The sequence below is a fragment of the Lutra lutra genome, chromosome 1 (genome assembly GCF_902655055.1).
Source record: "Lutra lutra chromosome 1, mLutLut1.2, whole genome shotgun sequence".
Taxonomy (NCBI): domain Eukaryota; kingdom Metazoa; phylum Chordata; class Mammalia; order Carnivora; family Mustelidae; genus Lutra; species Lutra lutra.
This window is the reverse complement of record NC_062278.1, coordinates 68,976,810-68,999,899: the sequence shown is the minus strand read 5'-3', so window position 1 is coordinate 68,999,899 and position 23,090 is coordinate 68,976,810. Positions and strand designations below refer to the sequence as shown.

General features: G+C 43.0%; 1 protein-coding gene across 2 annotated transcripts in view; it reads right to left on the bottom strand.

Moving 5' to 3' along the window:
* Positions 1–23,090, bottom strand: part of ZBTB38 (zinc finger and BTB domain containing 38) — a 140,296-nt gene extending 117,206 nt beyond the window's left edge. Inside the window, exons 1-2 of one of the 2 annotated variants that reach the window (XR_007126707.1) lie at positions 22,734–23,090; positions 9,632–9,873 (exon numbers count right to left, since the gene is read on the bottom strand). The gene's annotated coding sequence lies outside the window, so the exon portion shown is untranslated. The remainder of the gene's footprint in view (positions 1–9,631; positions 9,874–22,733) is intronic. The other variant, XM_047726422.1, reaches the window with a different exon arrangement.

The following is a 23,090-nucleotide window of genomic DNA, read 5'->3' as shown; positions in this document are numbered from 1 at the left end:
AACTTCTAGAATTTAGATGGTCTTGGCAAGCTCACTTGTCTAATTAAATCCCTTTCTGTAGGATGGACTTTTTTTCTTGGTACTATGTAAAATGCCCATTCTTTGGGCCAAATTCTTCCTTTTCTGATGGTTTCTCGGGGCTACCATCACCCTTTCCAATGGTGAGCATGAACTTTCCCTACTGTTTAGCACATTAGGAAAAGATGTAACAGTGAACCCCATGGCTTTCAACTTTTTAGCACCGGGTTTTTTCCTTTTTCAAATTAATGTTATTTGAGTGCTCACTTCGGCAGCACATACACAAATTAATGTTATTTGAGGCAATAGAGAAGAGATACAACCCTGGCCACCTCTGGGTTTCTTCTCTCTGCACCCTTCCCTGACTCCTAGCTGCAGGCTCCTGCAGAACCTGAGGGCTCTGGGAACAAACTTTCGGGGCACTGCTCAGGGTGGCTGATTGTTCATCCTTATCTTGGGCAAACATTGAGGAGCACCCATCATATAGTAGAGACATCCTAGGGCCTGTCCCAGGGTCTGGAAATGTCCCGGAAATACAGTGGCGTGAAAGATACCTCCCCAACACAAAGGAGAAACCGGGCAAATAAGATGCTAATAGCCTTCAAATAGAGTGTGTGCCAAGTACAAGGGTGTCACCAGTACAGTTAGGACTGGAGAAGAGGTCAGGGCTAGAACAGTGGGGGGCAGGCCCCAGAGAGCAGCAGAGGGGCTTCAGCAGGATTTTGAGAGATTTACATAAGAAGAGAATGTAAAATCTGAGGGGTGGGGGTGGCAGGGTACATCCAGACTAGGGGAGAAGCACAAACAAGGATGGAAGTGTCTGTCATAGGAAGTGGTTAGCTGAAGAATTCGGTTGTATGACAGGGCGTTCCCAGCGGGAAGAAGGGAAGGGGCCAGAATTTGAATAACAGGCTAGGAAAATTCAACTCATTTTGGAGACCATCAAGAGGCCTGAGTGATTCAATTTAGAATTTAAAAAAACATTAGGAAAAAGAAAAACAAGATAAGATCAGAAATCAGACGTCAAGCAGCTCAGAGGCAGTGTCTGACATAGGTCTGCAGGAAAGACAAAGGGTCAGAGAAGGGAACCCGCGATGACACATTTCCCTACCACTTAACCTCCCCCGCTACCCCCGCAAAAGGGTCAGAAGTCTTTGAGACCAGGAAAGGCAAGCTGCATTATCTTCTACTTATTCATCAGGCATCAAGAAGCACTTGACTCATTTGAAGTCATCCCTCTGAGGACTCTGGGGGTCCTGATTCATCGGCCTTCCCAGAAGAATCCTCTCCAGCAAGAACGCATGATCATGAGACACTTGCTCAGTGGCTGGTGAAAGCAGTCTACAATTAGCTCAGGGCTTCTCAGGCCTTTCTCCTGCCTGAATCCAGGGAAGGGAAAAACCCCAGTTACTCCCAGCCTCAGCTTACCACAGCACATTTACCAAAGGAATGCGGGGGGGAGATGCATTGCCTGAGAGGGAAACCGTTCCAAAATCATTACGGGGCAACACACACACACACACACACACACACACACACACAGGCATACACGGTCATCCTTAGAGAAGGTGTGAATATCAAAGAAGGTGTGAATGCAGTCACTCCTGGAGAAGGTGGGTAAAGGTGAGGTTTGTACTTGGTCTGCCCTGAAGGAAGGCCTAATACTACAAACTTCCATGGGGAAGACAGTATAAAGATAGTCCCTCACCAGACATTGACTGATGGTGAACCATCTGGGCTAACCAGGTGTCTCTGTCTCTGTCTGCTACATAATAAAGAATTCAGGGACAGGGGAAGGGCATGTTATGGGAGGGAAATAGGCCATAAAGAGTCTGAGTGTCTTCCTCAAGGGCCCTGGACAAGGCAGTGCATGGCTCCCCTGTCATCCAGAGGTGGTGTTCTGTCCAACAGTTCCGTGGGACGGATGAGAATGACATTATCAGAAAAGGGGACAGAGAGAAAGGAGGACAGCTGTCAGTGGAGGAGGATTTCTGGGAGGTTGTGCTTAATCCCCGGGGTGGGGTGGGGGTGTTCCTGAGGCTCTGGGGGTTGAGTGGAGGAGGGGGCACCCATGGTGGCCTTCTAGTCAGGAGAGCCTGTCAGCCGCAGTTCAGCTAGTGACTTGCCACTGATGGGAAGGCCAGACCTCCCTGAGGTCACCAGCTGCCGTCAACCCTGGACATGTCCACTTCCCAGCACATCCCCACATATGTGGAGGGAACTCAAACTAACTTCCCAGTGACTGTACTGTCCCCTCTTCTGCAATAAACAGGCCATCTCCCCTTTAATGATTGTCTCTTCCAACTAGTTTTCTAAAATTTGTAAATAGAATAACATGTGCCTGATTTTTAAAAATTCAAACAGTAGCAAAGGCTGTCCAATAAAAAGAAAAGCGGCAGAGGTTTAAGTATAACTTTCTTGCACTTGACCCATCAGTGTAAAGCAGTTTCGTGTGGCTTCCATTTCTGTAGGCAAGGAAATTAACCCACTCTGTGCGTCCTTCTGCTTCTACGCTCATCTGTCCCATCCCTAATGCCTGGCTCCCTTCCTGTTGTGGTTACATGGCACCAAGGTTCATAACTTTTATGTTTTGTTCCAGAAACAGAATTGTTAGCGCTTCATCTAGAGCTTGGTTCTTAAAATTAAAAACAAAGAACCAGTATTTATCATATTCTAGTTGTGTGATTACTGTCCTGTCCAGAGGCAAGCAGAGACCCAAAGAGAAGAACACGTGGACATTTGCCTAAACTCGTGCTACTCAAAGGGAAATGAGGTGAACTAAGCTGGGAGGAGGACTTGGGGAAGGGAAGGAGGTATTAAAGTTTTTTCTCCTCAGCATGTTGAAGGCATTTCTCTGACTCCTATTGTTGGGTTGAAGGAGGGGAGGAACAAAATCAGGGGCCTTGTATTCATCTGTGTTTTTTGAGTACCAATTATGTGTTAGATACTATGCTAAGCACTTAAGATGCATATAAAAGCATTTCCCCGCCTTCAAAGAGCTCCAAGGGAGAGGCAGGAAATCAAAGACAGACTAAAAGCTCCAAGGCAGGGTTTTGTTCACTGCTGTAGTTTTAGTAGTTTAGTACTTAGATAAGCCAATTACTGAATGAATGACTGGGTGCAATGCCTGAGTTCAGCACAGTGGAGGCAGTGTGGGTTGGGGGAAGGGATGGGGAGGGGCACCTATAGGACCATGGAAGGAGCCCTGGAGGATGCCTCGTGCTTGAAGACTCAGGACTTTTCCAACGAGAGCTTGAGTTGAATTGTGAAGTAAGAAGAGGATATGGGAAGAAACCGGGGAGACGGGATCCCCAGTAGTATAGCAGAACCAGGAGGTGAGCTTGGGAAGTGGCAGATGAGGTGAAATGACAGGAGGACCCAATCTACAAGGACTTGTGTGCTGGGCTGACTGCCTGGGCTTTTTTCCGGGGCGCTGGGGATTCTGGGAGGGCTGTCAGCAGGGCAGCAGTGTGGTCAGCTCTGTGATTTAGAGACACCTCTGTGTGGGCAGGGACAGGGGTGGATGGGGCTGCAGATGCGCGTTCAGCCAGGGGACAGGCTGTCTCTGGCATACAGCATGCTGAGAAGCTGGACCAAGGCTCTGAGGGTGGAGGAAAGGGCTCAGCTCAGAGAAACATTAAGGAGGTAGAAACTGGTCAGTTTGGAAACTGAAGGGCTTTGTGGGAGAGCTCAGACAGAGTGAGCTCCTGATGTGAGTGGCTGATGGGGTAGTGGCATCATTTGCAAAAAGGAGGATTAAAAGAGGGGCTCAGCAATTTCTAGGAGCGCTACAGACTGCTGTGTGTTGTGCATGTGGGACATCTAAGTGGGGATGTCCTTAGACAGGTGGATCTACTTATACATCAGAGTATTATTGGCAAGTAAGTGGTATATAAAGCCAAGGACAGAGAAATGTAGGATATTATGTACATGCAAGTGTATGAGAAATGAATGCCACCTTTAAGGATGAACAGACCCAGGGAAGTCCCTTAAGGAGACTGGGAGGAGAGAGGGTATCACTCTTCCAGTGTAGGGTCGTGTGTGAATAAATAAAATGAAGGAATGAAGTCTGTATATTAAATTATTTATCCCTGCTTTTCCTTCTTGAAGTAACTTAAGCACTAGCCTGTACATTAAAAATCTGTCCCCATTAATCTTAGAGCAAGAGCCGCCAGAAGCACAGCCTAACTCTGGATGTGATTAGAAAGTTTCCCTAGGATTTTCAAGAAATACTGGAAGTCATGAAGAGTCTCAGTAATTTTCCAAAGAGTGGTTTCTTTGGAAGTTAGTTTAGTTTTGTTTGTTTTGCCTTTTTTTTTTTTAAAGATTTTATTTATTTATTTGACAGACAGATCACAAGTGGGCAGAGAGGCAGGCAGAGACAGAGAGAGGGGGAAGCAGGCTGCCCGCTGAGCAGACAGCTCGATGCGGGGCTCCATCCCAGGACCCCGGGATCATGTCCTGAGCTGAAGGCAGAGGCTTTAACCCACTGAGCCACCCAGGCACCCCAGTTTTGCTTTTTTAATTTAAATTCAATTAGCCAACATATAGTTCATTAGTTTCAGATGCAGAGTACATAATTCATCAGTTGCACATAACCCCCCCTCTTTTCAAAGATTTTATGTATTTGTTCGACAGAGAGAGACACAGCGAGAGAGGCAGCACAAGCAGGGGGAGTGGGAGAGGGAGAAGCAGGCTTCCTGCTGAGCAGGGAGCCTGATGTGAGGCTCAATCCCAGGACCCTGGGATCATAACTTGAGCCGAAGGCAGACACGTAACATCTGAGCCACACAGATGCCCCAACACTTTTTTTTTTTTTTTTTTTAAGTAAACTTTTCATTTTAGTTTTAGGTTTGGAGGAAAGTTGAGAAGATAGTAGAGAGAATTCTCATATACCCAACACTCAACTTTCCCTTATTGGTTAACGCCTTACATTAGTGTGGTTTGCTGGCCCTAACTAGTGAATCAATACTGATACTGTTTCTAACTAAAGTCCATACTCGGATTTCCTTGCTTTTTAAGTAACGTCCCTTTGTTGTTGCTGTTCTAGGAAAGTATCCAGGATTAGCATATTGCACTTAGTTGTCATGTCTCCTGAGGTTCCCCTGGGTTCTAACAGTCTCTTATACTTTTCTTGTTTTTGAGGACTTTGATAGTTTTGAGGAATGTTGGTCGATTATTTATAGAATTGCTCTCAATTTGGGTTTGTCTGCTGTTTTTCTCACGATTAAATTGGGGTTATGGGGACACCTGGGTGGCTCAGTTGTTAAGTATCTGCCTTTGGCTCAGGTCATGATCCAGAGTCCTGGGATCGAGTCCCTCATTGGGCTCTCTGCTCAGTGGAAAGCCTGCTTCTCACTTTCCCACTCCCCCGCTTGTGTTCCCTCTCTCGCTGTGTCTCTCTCTGTCGAACAAATAAACAAAATCTTTTAAAAATAAAAATAAAAAATAAAAATAAATAAACTGGGGTTATGTGTTTTGGGGAGGAAGACAACAGAGTTTGTAAAGTGCCATTTTCATCACATCATATCAAGGTACATACTCGACATGAGCTATCACTGTCGACGCTGACTTGCTCTCCTGGTCCAGGTTGTGTTTTTCAGGTTCCTCTTCTGTAAAGTTAGTCCTTGCCTCCCTAACAAACTGTACTCTTTGGAAGGAAGTCAATATGTACATCCCACACTTAAGGGTGGGAAAATTATGATCCCCCTTCTTGAAAGGAGCAGGCAGTTAACTTTTTAAATTCTTTTTTTTTTTAACTTTTTAAATTCTTATCTTGCCTTTTCATTTGAAGGAAATTTCTCTCCAGCTTCCTTTTCTGCCTTTCAGATACTTTTTTTTAAAAAAGATTTTATTTACTTATTTGAGAGAGAGAAAGAGCGCATACAATTGGGGTGAAGGGCAGAGAGAGAAGCAGAGTCCCCACCCAACAGGGAGCCCAACTTGATCCTGGGACCCTGGGATCTGACCTGAGCTGAAGGCAGAGGCTTAATTAACACTGCACCTCTCCCCCAACCCCCGACTGAGCCACCCAGGTGTCCTCAGATGCTCTTTTAAGAACCCATAGACCTGGGGCACTTGGATGGCTCAGTGGGTTAAAACCTCTGCCTTCGGCTCAGGTCATGATCTCAGGATCCTGGGATCTCAGGGTTCTGGGATGAAGCCCGCACCAGGATCTCTGCTCAGTGGGGAGTCTGCTTCCTCCTCTCTGTCTCTGCCTGCCTCTCTGCCTACCTGTGATCTCTGTCAAATAAATAAAATCTTAAAAAAAAAAAAAAAGAACACATAGACCTATCAAACCATGGAGCCTGACTTTAAAGGGATCTTTTATGGGATTTAACATTTCTTAATGTATCTAAAAACATGCAATCTCAAAATACCACGTGGCCAGATTTTATTTTATTTTTTTAAGATTTATTTATTTCCGGGGTGCCTGGGTGGCTCAGTGGGTTAAGCCTCTGCCTTCGGCTCGGGTCATGATCCCCGGGTCCTGGGATTGAGCCCCGCATCGGGCTCTCTGCTCTGCGGGGAGCCTGCTTCCCCCTCTCTCTCTGCCTGCCTCTCTGCCTACTTGTGATCTCTGTCAAATAAATAAATAAAATCTTAAAAAAAAAGATTTATTTATTTCCTTTGGGGGAAGGCAGGGAGGAGCAGAGAGTGAGGGAGACAGAAGATCTCAAGCAGTTTCTCCACTGAATGCAGAACTCAGAGGGGTGTGACTCAGGGCTCCATCCCACAACCCTGAGATCCTAACCTGAGCCAAATCAAGAGCCAGATACTCAACCAACTGAGACCCCCCGGAACCCCCACATGACCAGATTTTAAAATGCAAGTAGTGACTCCCCTTCAGGTAGGCATTGGTTTACTACTGCCTCTGGCATGATGATTCCCTTTGAAGCAAGCCCAGAATGATGTCTTATACAGCGCTCATCCATTGTCCACCCTGCTGGTGTTCTGTATGAGGCTGCCTTAACTTAAAAGTCAGGAATGAGTGAAATGAAGTACTTGAGAGGACTGATGTGTCCTTGTATTGTACAGATAAATAATCTCCTACTTTGCTACAATAACAGCCTCTCTTCTATAAACCAAGAATATCATGGCAAAGACACACAACATGATCAGAGATTGCATCCTTACAAAAAAGGCAAAGAATTTCACACCAAGGAAAGATTATTTAAAGACATAGAGAAACTCCACCAAGATAATATAACGTGAATTAGGAAACAGGGCACATGTATCTCAGCATAATAAATTTTTATAACTTAATAAAAAGTTATTGAGCTCTGGTAAGATAAGGCCCAACGCTGTTGCTTTGGTTTTCTCCAGTGGCTGTGTCCTGCTGCCCCCTTGGGGCCTCACCACAGGGTAAGGAAGAGCAAGGAAGTGATACAAACTGTTTTTCTCGCACTCTTTTTTCTGTCCTTATTGCCTGGACTTTGAAGTTCAGTGTCAAGTAAATATTAACTCACTTCTTAAATAAAGCCTCAAAGAACAAACTGTAATCTGAGCATATGATTTGCGCCAACATTTTCCCATGAGCTCTAAGGATTCGGGTTTCTTCCCTACCAATAGGTCTCTATTTCACAGAATTAGTTTGAAAATAGTCTTAATTTATCATCACTGTTATTCTTATTATGATTATGTGACTGAAGTATTTTCCAAAGAATGCCTGAGATGATTTTATGTGGGAAATCCACTATGTTTCCTTTTAAATATATTTAAGTTAAAAAAACTAATTTGAGGGGTTCCTGGGTGGCTCAGTGGGTTGAGCTTCTCTCCTTTGGCTCAGATCATGATCCCAGAGTCCCGGGATGGAGCCCCACCCTCATCCAGCTCCCTGCTCAGTGGGGAGCCTGCTTCCCTCCCCGCTCTGCCTGCCTCTGCCTACTTGTGATCTCTCTCTCTCTCTGTCAAATAAATAAATAAAATTTAAAAAAAAAAAGCAAATAATTTGACTTGGGGCACCTGTCTGGCTCAGTCAGTGGAGCACGTGACTCTTGGTCTCGAGGTTGTGAGTTTGAGCCTCACACTGGGTATAGAAATTACTTAAAAATAAAATCTTAAAAAACAAATCCTAATTTGGCTTAAAGAAAAAAACACATCAGTAGCAGTACACCTGGTGAAAGGAAGAGCAAAAATGATCACTGGCTGAAGTTTGGGACTTACTGAACTCTTACTAATCAGTTTCACAGGGGAAATTTATTGCATGTGTAAAGCCTGGATCATATTATTATAACTTTGGGAACAACCAACAGCATTAAGATGGTGGGTTTGGTTTCTTTTTTTTTAAATTTCTTGTTTTTGCTAGTCACATTACCCATAGTTTTCTTTTCTAATGCAATTGTGTTGATCACAATGGTCTAAGTAATTCTCGGGAAACCTTCAAACCAAAGTAGACACCTCACTGACACAATCTTTGCAGAGGTGGTCAAGAGAAAGTTTCTCTGAATTTGTCTTAGAGATGTTTTTACATTTTCTTCCAGGTTATATTTTTATTTTCCCCAAATTAAAATAATATAAATTACAGTGGCTTTTTCTAATATTGAGAGCTTTAATGTACATTGCTATTTGAATTGCTGAAGAAATAGTCCCTTACTTATGAGATTTTGATTTTACAAAAATTCCATGTTTTAATTACCTGCCTCTCCCCCTGCCATGGTGTGTTCTTCTGCAGGGTACGTATCATGTAGAGTTGGCTTGCTGGACCTGAACTGTGTAGCCAGTATGAGCTCAAGCAAATAAAGACTGATACTTTAAAAAAAAAAAAAGCCAATTTCCTTAATCTCTTTTTTTTCCTCCTGCAGTGAGATGTTTCTCCTTGACACATAATTAAATGCTTTTGAGCGTTTGCTGAATTACTGCGTGGTTAAGCCCCCTCAACGGCAGGAAGCTTAGATATTTGTAAATTTCCTCAGCACACCATTTCTCATTAGTTAACCTTTTCTAAATAGTAAGCCAACCACTTGTAGTCAATTTTATCACTCCATGATTAGCCTGCATTTATCTGTACATACGTTGTTGGTTGTTTTTATTTGTTTTGAGGATTGGCATAGACAGAACAAATGGCTGTTATGTTACAGTTTTTAATTTATCCTAAACTATGATCACTGCTGTTACCTTTACGCTTAAGCTCCAAAGAATACATTTGTTGTTATTCTGGCTGTTAATATTACTTTATCTTTATAAATACATCCCTCATTTTGCAAAATGACTTAATTTGTTTTATTGATTCTAGGTATCAATGGTAGTGTACCTAATAAGCTTTGGAAACACAACTGTTATCACATTATTTCTGAATAATACATTAACATTCGTTCCATTTGTGCCCATTCTCCAATCCCTTCTCTCTCTCTTTCCCTCTTTCCCTCCTACTGTCCTTTCCTTTTTGCACCAAACATTTATTGAACATCTACGTATCAGGCACTATGCTAGATGTTGGGGAGTCAATGATGGATGAACTCTTGGTTTCCCATGAAGCTTATTCTATCAATTTAAAATCTTTCCTTCCTGTTTATTCCAAAGATTACATGGGAAAAATACACTTACAAAATTCATGGGAAAGCGAGCAGACACGGACTGCTTTCACTGAACTGGAAAAAAGCATGTCACTCACCTTTAGCTGCTGCAGTTATCTTCCTTTCCTGTGGGCTCTGGCTATATCAGCAATCCTTCTTTTCCCCCAAGAACTGGCTCTCGGGAAGGCATTCTTCCCCCTCTAGCAAAAATAACTCTGGGTGGGAATATTAGGATGGACACCGGTTGGATGAGGCCCAGAGCAGCTGGAGAGTCCTCCTAGAAGACTCAGATGCCCATGCTCGTTTGGTGTGACAGCTTGAGGCCTCTGGTAGAGAGCTCCTGTAGGAAACCACAAATGCACAGGAAATTGAGGAAAATCAGATAAAGACAAACCATTAAATGACATATGTACAGAGAGGAAACAGTTAAGAATTAACCCAAATTAATTTAAGGCTATAAGAACAAGTGGTGCAACGGTTTAGTTAATCAGTAGCTAGTTTCCAAAGCTAGGGCATTTGAGCCAAATGACTAAGGACCTTCAGAACTATAAGGGGGCAGGTGGTTGGAGAAATGGATCTACCACAGAGAAAGTCACCGACAGCTGTGGAAAGTAGAAGTAGGCGCTGCATAGTGGACCAACGTTGGTTCATACATACATCCATCTGCCTACACCACACAAGATGTACTGATCCATTCAGCAAATGCTTGTTGGGTGCCACTGTCCTAAGGATGGTGTTGAGGATAGAGCAGTAAGCATGCCCTCAGGGACCTTAATATTCAGAAGCATGCACGAGGCACACTGAACAACAAACTGGAATTTAGGTAAGGAATATATAAAGAAAAGACAATGTTAAAACTTGAGTCTGCTGAGTTTGGCTAGTTTCTTTAGAATATCAGGCCCCAAAGAACCTTCCACTGGAAAAAGCTTGTCACCTACTCCCTCACCCTTCCCCTTATCTGAGATTGTCTCCCTGTCTTTTCATTTTTTTAGCTTACAAAGCAACATCATGTCACCATCTACATCTTTAGGCTAAGGCCCATCTAGATTCAGACCTCTAGTCCTGCTCTAATAGGAAACATAAGACCCTTTGGCTGTTCAGTACTTGGTTAAGTATCAGCTTCTTAAATTTCTGATTTCTTCCCTGTTTTTGACCTCTAAAAATTGAATTCAAGTTCCTGGACTTTCCAGATTCAGTATTTATCTAATGTCCTCTGTTTAACTCTGTTTAAATGCCCATCAATCTACATGACCTTACTCAAATCCTTAACCCAGCCATGAAGAACTGGAGTGTGGAGTATGACAGTCTGGTCAGAGTGCCAGGGAATACAGTGGACAGAAGTGAACAACCCCAAAAGTGAGATGGGTTAAATGTCTGGAGATCAAGTCAGGAGATGTAGTCCACAAGGATCATAGTCTACCAGGGACACGTTGCTTCTAGAAGACTCTCCCAGAGGTAATTCAACCCATGTTGTGGTTTGCAGATAGTTCAGTGTGAGAATAAGGGGTCTTGTAACTAAAATCAGGAAAAAAACCGTTTGTAAATTCAAATGAGACAGAAGGGTATAGGGTAGAAGGGTGAATATCCCCTCTCCCCCAGCTTTTTTTAGGTAAGCTCCACCCTGGGCATGAAGCCCAACATGGGGGTTGAAACACTAAGCATAGAGCCACCAGCTTCATACAGCAAAAAGTGCAGTCCTTCCACCCATGGGTCCTGTCCCCACGCTACTTAAATAAACTTACTAAGGCCTCAAAAATTCTTCCTTGACCATTGTGCTCTACAACTCTGTAACATTTTTAGTGGCCTGTACAGGGATTACAGGGTGAATCCAAGAGCTTTTGTGCTACTTGTTGAGTCTCTTTTTATTTCTCCAGCCTCTACTTCTTACTTGTTCTTTTCTGGAGATGTCCCGAATAGTATGACCCTTTCGAAAGTGTCTTCCCTGAGTGCTTGGGAAAGCACCTCTTGGTGGTGGCTATAACAGGGGAAGGGATGGACTCCTGCTGCCCCACTAGATACTATTACTTTGCTATAACAGCACTGGGCTCAGAAATCAGACTCTCCTTATTTTTCCTGTTCTTTTAATGCATATATTCTTGTCAGGCACAGGACGACCACATAAGCTGTTTGGACAGCCATCAATCTCAAGACTCCCATGTGAGGTTTCTTTCTAAATAACCCACTGTGATCCCTTGGTTATCATAAAATCCAAGATACATCTGATGCCATGCTTCCTGAAAGGGACTAGTCGGAACTATTATCCAACTATTATCCAACTCGCCCAACAGAGGACCACTCCCTTGGGGCTGGATCATGGATAAAGCTCCCAAGAAAGTTGTCCTGATTAGAGAGGAGTTTGTTTTCTTCTGTCTCTCATTTATCCTTATCCAAGGGCTGTTTGGCGTTCTCAGTCCTGGTCCTGGATTGAAAGTACTTCCAGCTTAGCTATATGATACTTAATACAATATAAAATAGCTGTCCCTTCCTAACAAAGGCCAGGACCTCTACCCTATCCATTCATTCCAGACCTAGGCTTACAAAGGGTATTATTATTGGTTGCCAAATACATTGACTCCCTCAAAATGGAAAGAGGAAACCTCAATCTCTGTGGTGTTTCAGTCCATTTAACAGCAACCCCTATAGCCTGGAATGCAATGGGGAAGTGAAGGGAGATCTGCATCCCTTCTCAAGTATTACAAAGGTATAAGAGGGCTAAGAAAGAGGGACACCTCCCACCACTCTGTACCCCAGGAAACTTTGGCAATATTCTTGATGGTACTCCATTTGGCAGTGGAGGGAGATTTTGGCAATGAACTCTTAGTTAACGTACGCCCCTCATTTTGTAGGGATTAACTATGAAATCAACTTCCTCAGTTCCAAAGGACTGTCCTCTGGGCTGTCTCATAGCACACTGGAATCAATTTGGACAATAGGATTTAAAGAAGCAGTGCTTCCTGTTTTTCTATAATAATGCCTAGCCTCAATATTCTCTGGAGGATGATGAAAAATGGCCCATTAATGGGTCCTTAAGCTTCAATACTATTTATTAGTTAGACCTTTTTTGCAGGTGTCGGGGAAAATGGACCAAAGTGCCCTACATCCAAGCCTTTATGGCACTGAGTCAGGATCTTAATCTAAGAGAGACTTGTAGATATGTCTGACAAGATTCCAGGCCCCCCTCCTTTAGATTTTTCATGCCCTGATTGTGTAAATAGACCACACCAATGAAAGAAACCAACTGAGTCAAACAAGAAAATCAATCAGCAGAAGAAAAAGTCAAAATAAGCCTGCAGGCATGCCCAGGTCCCCTAGTAACCATCCATATAAACCTTTGGAGCCTTCTGCTCCTAACCCAGTGGGACATACTAGAAGCAGAACATCATACCTACTGAACACTCAGATTAAGGCAGAGCTGTATCCACTTTGGGAAGTAGCAAGTGGGGAAATGGGCACAATTAAGGTACATATCCCATTTTCCATGTCAGATCTGGCTCAAATAAAACAATAACTAGCATGATACTCAGAGGATCCATCCAACTTCATAGATGGATTTCACCAGGTGTCTCTGTTTGATTTAACCTGGCAGGATATCTACATTATTGTAACACATTGTTGTGCCCCAGAAGAAAAGGCCTGATTTGGACTGGGGCACAGGAATGTGCAGATGGGCTAGCAACTAGGGATAGAAATCATTATCCAGTAGGAGGAGATGCTGTTCCAAATGCCGAGGCTCACTGGAACTCCCAACAGGACAGACCTGTCAGGGAAAGATGGGACCATCTGGGGGGAATGAAAAGAAGATTTTCTAAACCTGTCAATTTTTATAAAATTAAGGAAGTGACCAAGGAAAATGTTGAAACCCTAGCTTTACTTCAGGGGCGTTTAATAGAAGCAATATATAAATATACAAATATAGACCCAACCGCACCAGAAGGGATGCTATCCTGAACATACATTTTATGAACCAGTCAGCACCATGCATTCACTGTAAACTGGAAAAGATGGCCCTAGGCCCTCAAACTCCAACCCAATGGCTGCTGCAAATGGCCCCTGGAGTCTTTAATAACAGAGATATGGCTCTAAAACAGGAGAAGGACTGCAGGGCAAAAACACGGGCAGAATGAAGGGTCAAACACCGGCTGCTGCTACTGCAGATCCCCCATAAGGCCAGGCTAACCAGGGGCAGCCAAAGAAGCTGGTATCAGATGGAAGTTCGGGTAAGACCCCATGTTATAGGTGCAGCCAAACTGGACACTGGAGTAAAGAATGTCTGAATAAATGCTCTCAACCAGGGACACTTCTGGCCTGCAAGGCAGAGGGACATTGGAAAAGAGACAGTCCTGGTCTCCAGAGAGAGAGAGGGAGAGGAAGACAGGAACTCATTTCCCAACCCAAGAGCAACAACCTGAAGAGATGGCATGATAGGGCTGAGGCTGGTCTGGCTCCGCTGAACATCAAGATGGCCAAGCCTCAGATGTGGGAGGTAAATTTGCTGATTTTCTTATTGATATGGGAGCCACTCACTCTGTCCTTGTTCAGCACTCCAGCCTGACCTGTCTTTCTAAAATTACTGGAATAGAAGCAGAACCTAAATCGTGTTTACAAACATCTCCTTTAACTTACCAACATGAAAACCAATTAATTACCCACTCTTTTCTTGTTTTCTGTTCCTGTCCCACTCCCCTACTGCAAAAGGACTTCATGTTTAAGTTGGGAAACCAGTTCAAACTAACTGGACAGGAGGATGGTCTCTTCTCCCTGAGGGTCAAAGAAAAACCAGGCATTCATCCTTGAATTCTCCCTAATGTTTTAGGAACAAGTAGATGGATAAGCTTGGAAATGTGATATCCCAGAGAAGGCAATACGGGTCCATCCCATCAAAATAGGCCTAAAGGATCTTGCTACTATTCTACATAAAAAACAATACCCTCTTAACACAAAAGCCAGGACTGGACTCGTCCCTTGGATAAGCCAAATCCTTATACTATACGACTCCAGTTCTGGGCAATACAGAAAGGTTTACAGTGCCTTCTTTTGTATCCCCTTAAGCAAAAAGGCCCAACCTCTATCTGCCTTGGAATTGACTCCACTGGGAGAACATCAACCATTCCAGCTTACATAGACTGTCCCCCCACAGGGATTTAGAGATAGTCCCCATTTGTTTGGCAATGCACTCAGTAGAGAACTTAGAGCTCTCACAAGGCCTCAGGGGACAAGAGCACAATATTTTGATGATATTTTAATATGTTGCCTCATGAAACAGGCCTCAGACTATAATTTTATTGTATTAAACAGAGGATACTGAGTGTCATCCAAAAAGGCTCAAATTTCCAAACAGAAGGTACAATACTTAGGATATGAATTAACTCCTGGACATTGTTTCCTGTCGATTGAGAGAAAAAGAGCAATAACAGAATGGGACCTCCTGCCATAAAGAACCAACTCCGAACCTTAGGAAAGGCTGCATTTTGCTGCCTATGGATTCCAGGGTTCTGAGTCTTAGCCACTAGGGGGCAAATGAAGAGCCTTTAAAATGGACAAAGAACAAGAGGCCTTTTAACAACTAAAAAAGAAACTATTCTCAGCCAGGCTCTGGCTCTACGGAACTAGAAAAGCCATTTTACCCTATTCTGGGCAGGAAAAGCAGGACCAACCTCTAGGAGTACGAACACAAAAACTAGGGCATGAGTTGAGACCTGTAGGATGTTTTTCCAAAGCTACTGACAGGGTAGCACAAAGATGGCCAGCAGGCCTCTGAGCAGCAGTACTAGTAGAAGCATCTAGACTTTTAATGGGAGAGCCATTGACAGGGATGACTCATCAGGTTCAAGGAGATTTAGAAAGTAAAGGACCTCGTGGATGACAGGGGGACGACTGACTAAATATCAAGCTCTACTTTTGGACTCCAGTGATACTGTTCTCCAAACTTGTCAAACCCTAAACCCGGCATGCCTCATGCCTGGACCAGACCACGCTACTATTGTGTGTGAACATGGCTGTAAAGAGGTAATAGAATTAGTATATTCCAGGGGCGCCTGGGTGGCTCAGTGGGTTAAAGCCTCTGCCTTCGGCTCAGGTCATGATCCCAGAGTCCTGGGATCGAGCCCCGTGTCGGGCTCTCTGCTCTGCAGGGAGCCTGCTTCCTCCTCTCTCTCTCTGCCTACTTGTGATCTCTGTCTGTCAAATAAATAAATAAAATCTTTAAAAAAAAAAAAAAGAATTAGTATATTCCAGCTACCTGGATCTGAGAGATCAAGTTATAGACAATGCCGCCAATAGCTGGTTTATAGATGGTAGTAGGTTTTTTTTGTTTGTTTTGTTTTTTTTTAAAGATTTCATTTATTTATTTGACAGAGAGATCACAAGTAGGCAGAGAGGCAGGCGGGGGGGGGGGGGGGGGGGGGGAGCAGGCTCACTGCTGAGCAGAGAGAATGATTCGGGGCTTGATCCCAGGACCCTGAGATCATGACCTGAGCTGAAGGCAGAGGCTTAACCCACTGAGCCACCCAGGTGCCCCAGATGGTAGTAGTTTTACAGGACAGGAAAGGCTGGCTATACAATTGTTAGTTTAACGAAAACTACCGAAGCCACCTCATTACCGACCAATAATTCAGCTCCAAAGGCAAAACTGATAGCTCTCACTCAAGGTCTTTGGTTAGTGAAAGGCCTAAGAGTCAGTATAAATACAGATACAAAATATGTCTTCCTTGTTCCTCATACACATGGTGCCACCTGGAAGGAGAAGAGGATATTAACCAGTCATAATTCCCCTATTAAATACGGACCCGAAATCGTAACTCTATCACAGGCGTTTATCTCCCTGAAGAAGTTGCTGTGATCCATCTTAGAGGACATCACAAGGGAAAAAAATTAGAACCTAAAGGAAATAATTTAGACGATGAGGCAGCAAAACTGTCTGCTCCAACTAGCTATGAGTCTTATACCAGTGCTTAAATCCCTTAAGCACTGTTGTTCCCACTTTTACTATGGAGGAGAACAATGGGGCGCTTGGGGAAGGATATACTAAAAATGCTAAGGGATGGTATAAAAATGATAATGGAGAAATCTTTGGCCCTAAGGAAAAACAAAAGAAATTAGCAACAGGCCTGCACCAGGCTACTCATATGGGAAGAGAAACTTTATGGAATTTCACCAAACCCTTATTTGATGGAATAGGAATTAGAGCCATCTTACAAAAGGCACATAAATCTTGTGCAATACATGCCCGGGTTAACCCTGAAGATGCACTCTGACCACCCCCTCTTTTAACACCTGTCCAAAGATGAGGAACATACCCCAGGGAAGACTGGCAAATTGATTCCACACAAATGCACCTTACAAGGATATAAATATTTATTCGTCTAGATAGTTACTTCTACTATGGGTGGAATAGTAGTACTATAGTAGTATATATATATTTTTTTATTGTGAAGTATGGCGTACAAAATGGAAAATGTATATGTAAAGAACAATGATAAAATTAATCTTTATAACGCAGGTCCAAAAGATATTTTTGAAGCATTTATTCAGTGCCTTTGGAGAAAGAGAGTATGGCATGGAGAATGGGTGAAGGCGGTCCATGAGTTGCAGGATCCCTCTAGCAAACCTCACTTAGCAAGTCATGTATGTGACCCACCCTCCTTCTTGAAGGACTATTTCTTTTTTGAGTAAAATTCTTTTTTGAAGAGGAATTTGTCCCAAATGAAAGAAGAGAACAAGACTATGGCTTGGAAAACCAAACAAACACACAAAATTCTTTTTTGAAAGCACCTACTGCCTCCCCAGGGACTTAGCAAAATATTCCTTTCAATCACATTCAGACCTCTCCCTTAGAGACTTGTTAAATAGGATATTCTCCATAGTGTTAGATTTCCAGTGATGTTTTGACAGCTCTCATAGATTGGGCCTAGGTATGCTCCTTAATTCACCTCCCTTCTACATACATATCTACATATGGGATATCTATATATAAAAACTGTCTCCCATTAGACCACGGGCTCTCTTAGTAAAGGCATCGAATGAATGTCTTTACCAACACGTAAGATTTCCAAGGATAGACTTTATTTTCCTCCCAAAGAAAGTATATTGGTTTTGCAGCACCAACAGGCCCTATACTGAAGGTGTTTCCCAAAAACCTTTTGGTAGGTGAAATCTGTCGTTAAAGGAAAAGATCTTAAATCCTATTGGTTCAGGTCCTATTCTTCAGCATGAAGTTCCCCTTCTACTACTAGTATTCTATTCCACCCATAGTAGAAGTAACTATCTAGACGAATAAATATTTATAGTACTACTATAGTACTATTATTCCACCCATAGTAGAAGTACTATATAGTATGGATGGGTGGAAGCCTTCCCATGTAAGACAGAAAAGCCTACTGAAGTAACAAAAACTTTATTAAGGGAAATCATCCCTGGGTATGGGTTCCTTCAATCTCTTCAAAGTGATAATGGCTCCTCCTTTACAGTGCAAATAACTCAACAGGCAGCCCAATCCCTTAAAATTAAATATTTTGTATATCCAGCCTGACATCTTCAATCATCAGGCAAAGTTGAAAAGGCTAATCATAATTTATTTTTTTTAAAGGTTTATTTATTTTAGAGAGAGGGTGAGCAGGGGCAGAGCAGAAGGAGACAGAGGAGAAGGAGAGAAGCAGACACCCCACTGAACGTAGAGCCTATGTGCGTCTCCATCTCACGACCCTGAGATCATGACCTGAGCCAAAATCAAGAATCAGAAGCTTAACCGACTACACCACCCAGGTGCCCAAGGCTAACCATAATTTAAAAAGACCTCTCACTAAGATAAGCATAGAAACACAAGAAAACTGAGTAACTTTTTACCAATAGGTGTCTTAAGCATAAGAACCACTCCACAGGAAAGATTAGGGGTAAACCCTTTTGAATTAATATATGGTAGGCCCTTCCTTAACTATTAACTTAACCTTGAACCCAGATTATAATAATCTGTTACCTTTTTCATTAGAAGCTGGATTAATCCATAAAACTCTTAACATATATGCCAATAAGGTACTGCCAAAACCGGACCCAAAGGAAATTCAAAATCCTTTGCAGAGAACTAGTCTATTTAAAATATTGGAGGGCAAACAATTCAGGAAAACTAATTCCTAAATGGGAAGGACCTTACAGGATCATATTAAGCACTCCCACTACGGCAAATCTACAAGGTCACTTGACATGGAATCTCATTTCTAGAATTAAATTTATATCCCCTTCAACAAGAATGACAATGAACTGGACAATGTGTCCTCATATTCCTGTGACCAGCAAAAGAGCTCAAATTCCTCTCAAACAAGGAGATAAGAAAAAACGAACATCTTTTTTCTTTTACTTGCTATCTCCACACCATAACCAAGTGGTGAGTATTTTCTACAATGGGTACAATGTTGGGCTAAGCTACAAAACCAATCTTCATGTTGAATTTGTGGCTTATGGTCCATATCAAGCACTTCAGGCCTCTGTTGGTGGGTTTTTCCATTACAAAGTATAGATTGGCATTATTTACATCAATACATAGCCAATATGATATATCACCCCAATACCAGCACATATAGAGATATTTCTAATACTGAAAAGGATGTTTCTTCCCGGCCTATGGTAAATGTTACATGTGACTCTCTAGGCCATAAGAGGCCTTTCTCTTATCCTCAAACTACCAAAATTTTAACTGAATATGTGAATCTACAGATTGGGGCTTACAACAACGAATTCCCCAACTACTAGTCCTTCCTATTGACAAACCGGGAAGGATTATATCAAATATGGAATAAATATATGTGGCTTACTCCCACAGTAGGACAACTAAGCCAAAAGGCCCTTCCATGCTGGGAACAGAAAGAACCATATCCTTGATTTATGCCCAATGGTACTCATCAAATCAGATGGCTCTTCCCAGAAGCCTGTGACCATACCATTACTTTATAGGCAACTGGTTTGCTACTGACTAGACAAGGTGACCAGGCTTCACACATCTAGCACCTAATGAAACACAATGGTTATGTGGGCCAAATTTGAGGCCATGGCTTCCACCACGCTGGACTGGAAGATGTACTGTAGGCTATGCCCGAATGCATGGGCATTGCACTACAAGTAGCACAAGTTCAGCTAATCTTCCACAACTAAAACAATCATGGACAAGATCTGTGTTCCATTGGCATGACCATTTGATGTCTACTGTTCTTCCATCAGCAGGTTTAGAAGATGTCATTTAGCACATGGAGGCCCCTGATAAATCCACAATTAAGGCCTTGAAATAGGATTATGGTATTAAACACTGAAATAACTCAAGTGTGTAAAGCAGTTCTACAAAACAGAATGGCATTAGATGTTGTAACAGCAGCACAAGGAGGAACATGTGCGATGATTAAAGTGGAATGTTGCCTCTCCGTTCAAGATTATGACCAAAATGTAACAAGATTACTTACTGATATGAATAATCAAATTGGTGCTCTTAAAAACCTTACATTGCCACTTAAGGACTGGCTACATTCCTGGTCAGGAGGGGGACTAAGGCTCACATTAAAGGGTCTTCTCATTGCTTTTCTTATTTTCATTATAATAATCCTAATGTGTTTTGTCACTTTGTTCTCTATTGTTGAAATATATGCAAGCAATTCCCAACTCCTTTGCCCAGCTGGCAGATGACCCATACTACTTGAAACAAATATTTCCCAATATCTTCTGGGGACTCTATAGCAATGGCCTTCCACAGCAGTTACTTGTAGGGACAGATAGTTAGCAATTTTGGTCCATAGGTAGGGACATCTCTATAAATCCTGTGAGCTTGAAGAAGTCACAGAAGATGAGGCCTTCACCCTTCAACAACCCTAAAGATTTAAGGATGGCACATTGGCCAGGGGGGAAATGATAAGGGATAAAAGCAGAAAAACATTCACTTTTGGCTCAAAAGGCTGGCCTATAGCCTGCATCCTTCCAATAAGGGTCACATATGTGCTGGTTGCTACATTCTTAAAAGGTCTCATGACTACCTGTATATCTCACTGATCGTTAACATTGAACTGAAAGGTAAGCACCAGAGAAATCTTGCAAAAGGTAGTTTTACGAGTAGAAATTCGAAGAAAACATTTATAATCAAATACTCCCAGCACCCTCACCCCCAGCACTAAGCACACAAACACCAGCTCCATACAGCAAAAAACGAAGCACTTTCTGCCCATGGGTCCCGTCCCTATGTTACTTAAATAAAATTACTAAGTTGCATCATACAAAGTTTCAAGAATCCTTTCTTGACCCTTGTGTTTGAAGACTCCATTAACATACCTAGGAACTTTTAAGGCCCTGCAAGAGCAAGCTCCACGTTTCCGGAACAAAAAGTAAATATGTGTGTGGGAATGCAGCAAGGGATTCTTCCATATACTCAAAGGAATTGCTTCCAAATAATTCCCAGCAATAGTTAACTGGAGGACTTGAATTAATTTTTATTTTCCGAGGCCATTGAAGGACCCTGGGTTCTTTTTCTAGGGATGGCATGACAAAAAACCACAGACAAGGCTGTCTCAACAGCAAGTGTTCATTTTCTCACAGTTCTGGGGGATGTTAATCCAGGATCAAGATACCAGCAAGGGTTGGTGTCCTCTGAGGCCTGTCTCCTTGGTTTGCAGGTGGCTGCCCTCCTGCGGTATCCTTACATGGCCTTTTCTCTGTGTGTGCAAATCCCTGGTGGGTTTTTGTGTGTGTGTCCAAATGTACTATTCATATAAGGAGAGCAGTCAGATTGGATTAGGGTCCACCTAAAATGGTCTCATTTTAACTTAAGCACCTCTCTAAAGGCCCTATCTCCAAATACAGTCATATTTAAGTATGACTTTTAGGGACAAAAATCAGCCCTTTACAGCCCTCTCCCTTTGTTGATTCTTGCTGTCTGGGATGCCCTGTGATTCACTGTGTGGAAAACAGCATGAACCACAGAGAGAGCCAGTGACCTCTACTTCCTCAAAGAATGCTTGCCTCAAACCAAGAGAGAAATGGAAGAGTCTTGGGATCTGTACCCCTTTATGGATACTTGCCCTCTATTAGAGACCCATCATTCATACACTTCCAGGATTTAGGGGATTTCCCTGCATTTTCAGGGGTGACTAAGTTTCTGCTTGAAGCAGCTGAAATATCTATTTTGTACCTGAGGATCACTCGAGAAAAGAACACGCCACTCAACATCAGAGGTTTCAGACTCAGGAGTCTTTAAAATCTCAGGTTGCTTTTGGAAACAAACTACAATTTGGTAACAGAGCCAAGATGAGAGGAAGTAAAAGAACTCTGCAAGGCACAGTTAGTAGCACTCCGAAAGTCAGTGTTTCCTGTTTGCTAGCAAACCTCATTCTTCCACAGGGGCCTTTTTCCACGTTAGTAAGTGTTGTAATGCCAGTGGCTGAGGTCAACTCATTGAAGGGCAGGTGTTTCCATTTTACCTTCCTAATCCCTGCCTGTCCCTCTCAAGTTTCTTCCTTTCTAATCCCTCTTAATCCTCCTCTTGCCATTTGTTCTCACTTCCTCCCCCATCCTCTCAAGTGCCTCAGTTCCTCCAAACCTTGGTCCCTTCCCCTATCAATCCCAGTCCTTCTACATCACTCCCCACTCTACAGATCCCTCCCTTCACAGCCCATTTACCCCTTCCTTTTACGCCTGTTACGCCAGCTCCGTTCATTAGGCCTAGTCCTCTAGCTCCTCCCATTCCGCCTAGCCCCTCCTCCTGCCGCACCCCCCCATCTGCTCCTCCCCACCTCAAAGGGAATGCAGACATTTTAATAGTAATAAACAGCTCAGTTGCCTACGGAAAAACAGTGTACCAATTTACTCACGTCAGTGCTGAATTCTATGAACGGGCTTTATATCAGAAACCCTATGACTCTTTTTAACTATTTGATAGCTTTTTTTTTGGTGAAAATAAACATCTTACTGCTGTTTTATCTTGTATTTTGATTACTAGTAAATCTTAAAGCTGTTTTTTTGTCGTTGTTGTTAAGTGTATTTCTGATTCTGTTAATTGCCTGTTCTTATCTTTGTCCGTTTTTCAACTGAGGTGCCTTTGTCTTACTGATTTATATTTGGATTATTAGTCTTTTATGTATCTCACGAATCTTTTCGCTGTCCCTTGTCTTCTAACTGGGCTGAGACGGACTGCATATTCCTTAAAATGCTGTTATGTAGATACAACGGGATACTGACCAACTAAGATTTTGCAGAAATGGTCAACGTTGTTAAAAGAATTCCATCCAGTCTGAATTTCCAGCGGCAGACAGGCAATGCACGGAACAGAGAGTATCCGGGGCTGCATAGCTGTGGGCCTCTAGCTTCAGAAACGCCCGGAGGTGGGCACCGAGTGTGGAGCCGCAGCAGGCCCGCCAAGCGCCCTGCGGAGACCGGCGGGCAGAAGGACCGCAACACTGCAGAGAGAAGCGCGGCAAGGCTGTGGCCAGGTCCTTTTCCCCCAAAGTCCCGGTTTCTCCGACTCAAGAACGACCTCTGGAGGTAAATACTCTACGAAACTCCGCTCCGTACTGCCCATTCTGAAACCACCTCCAT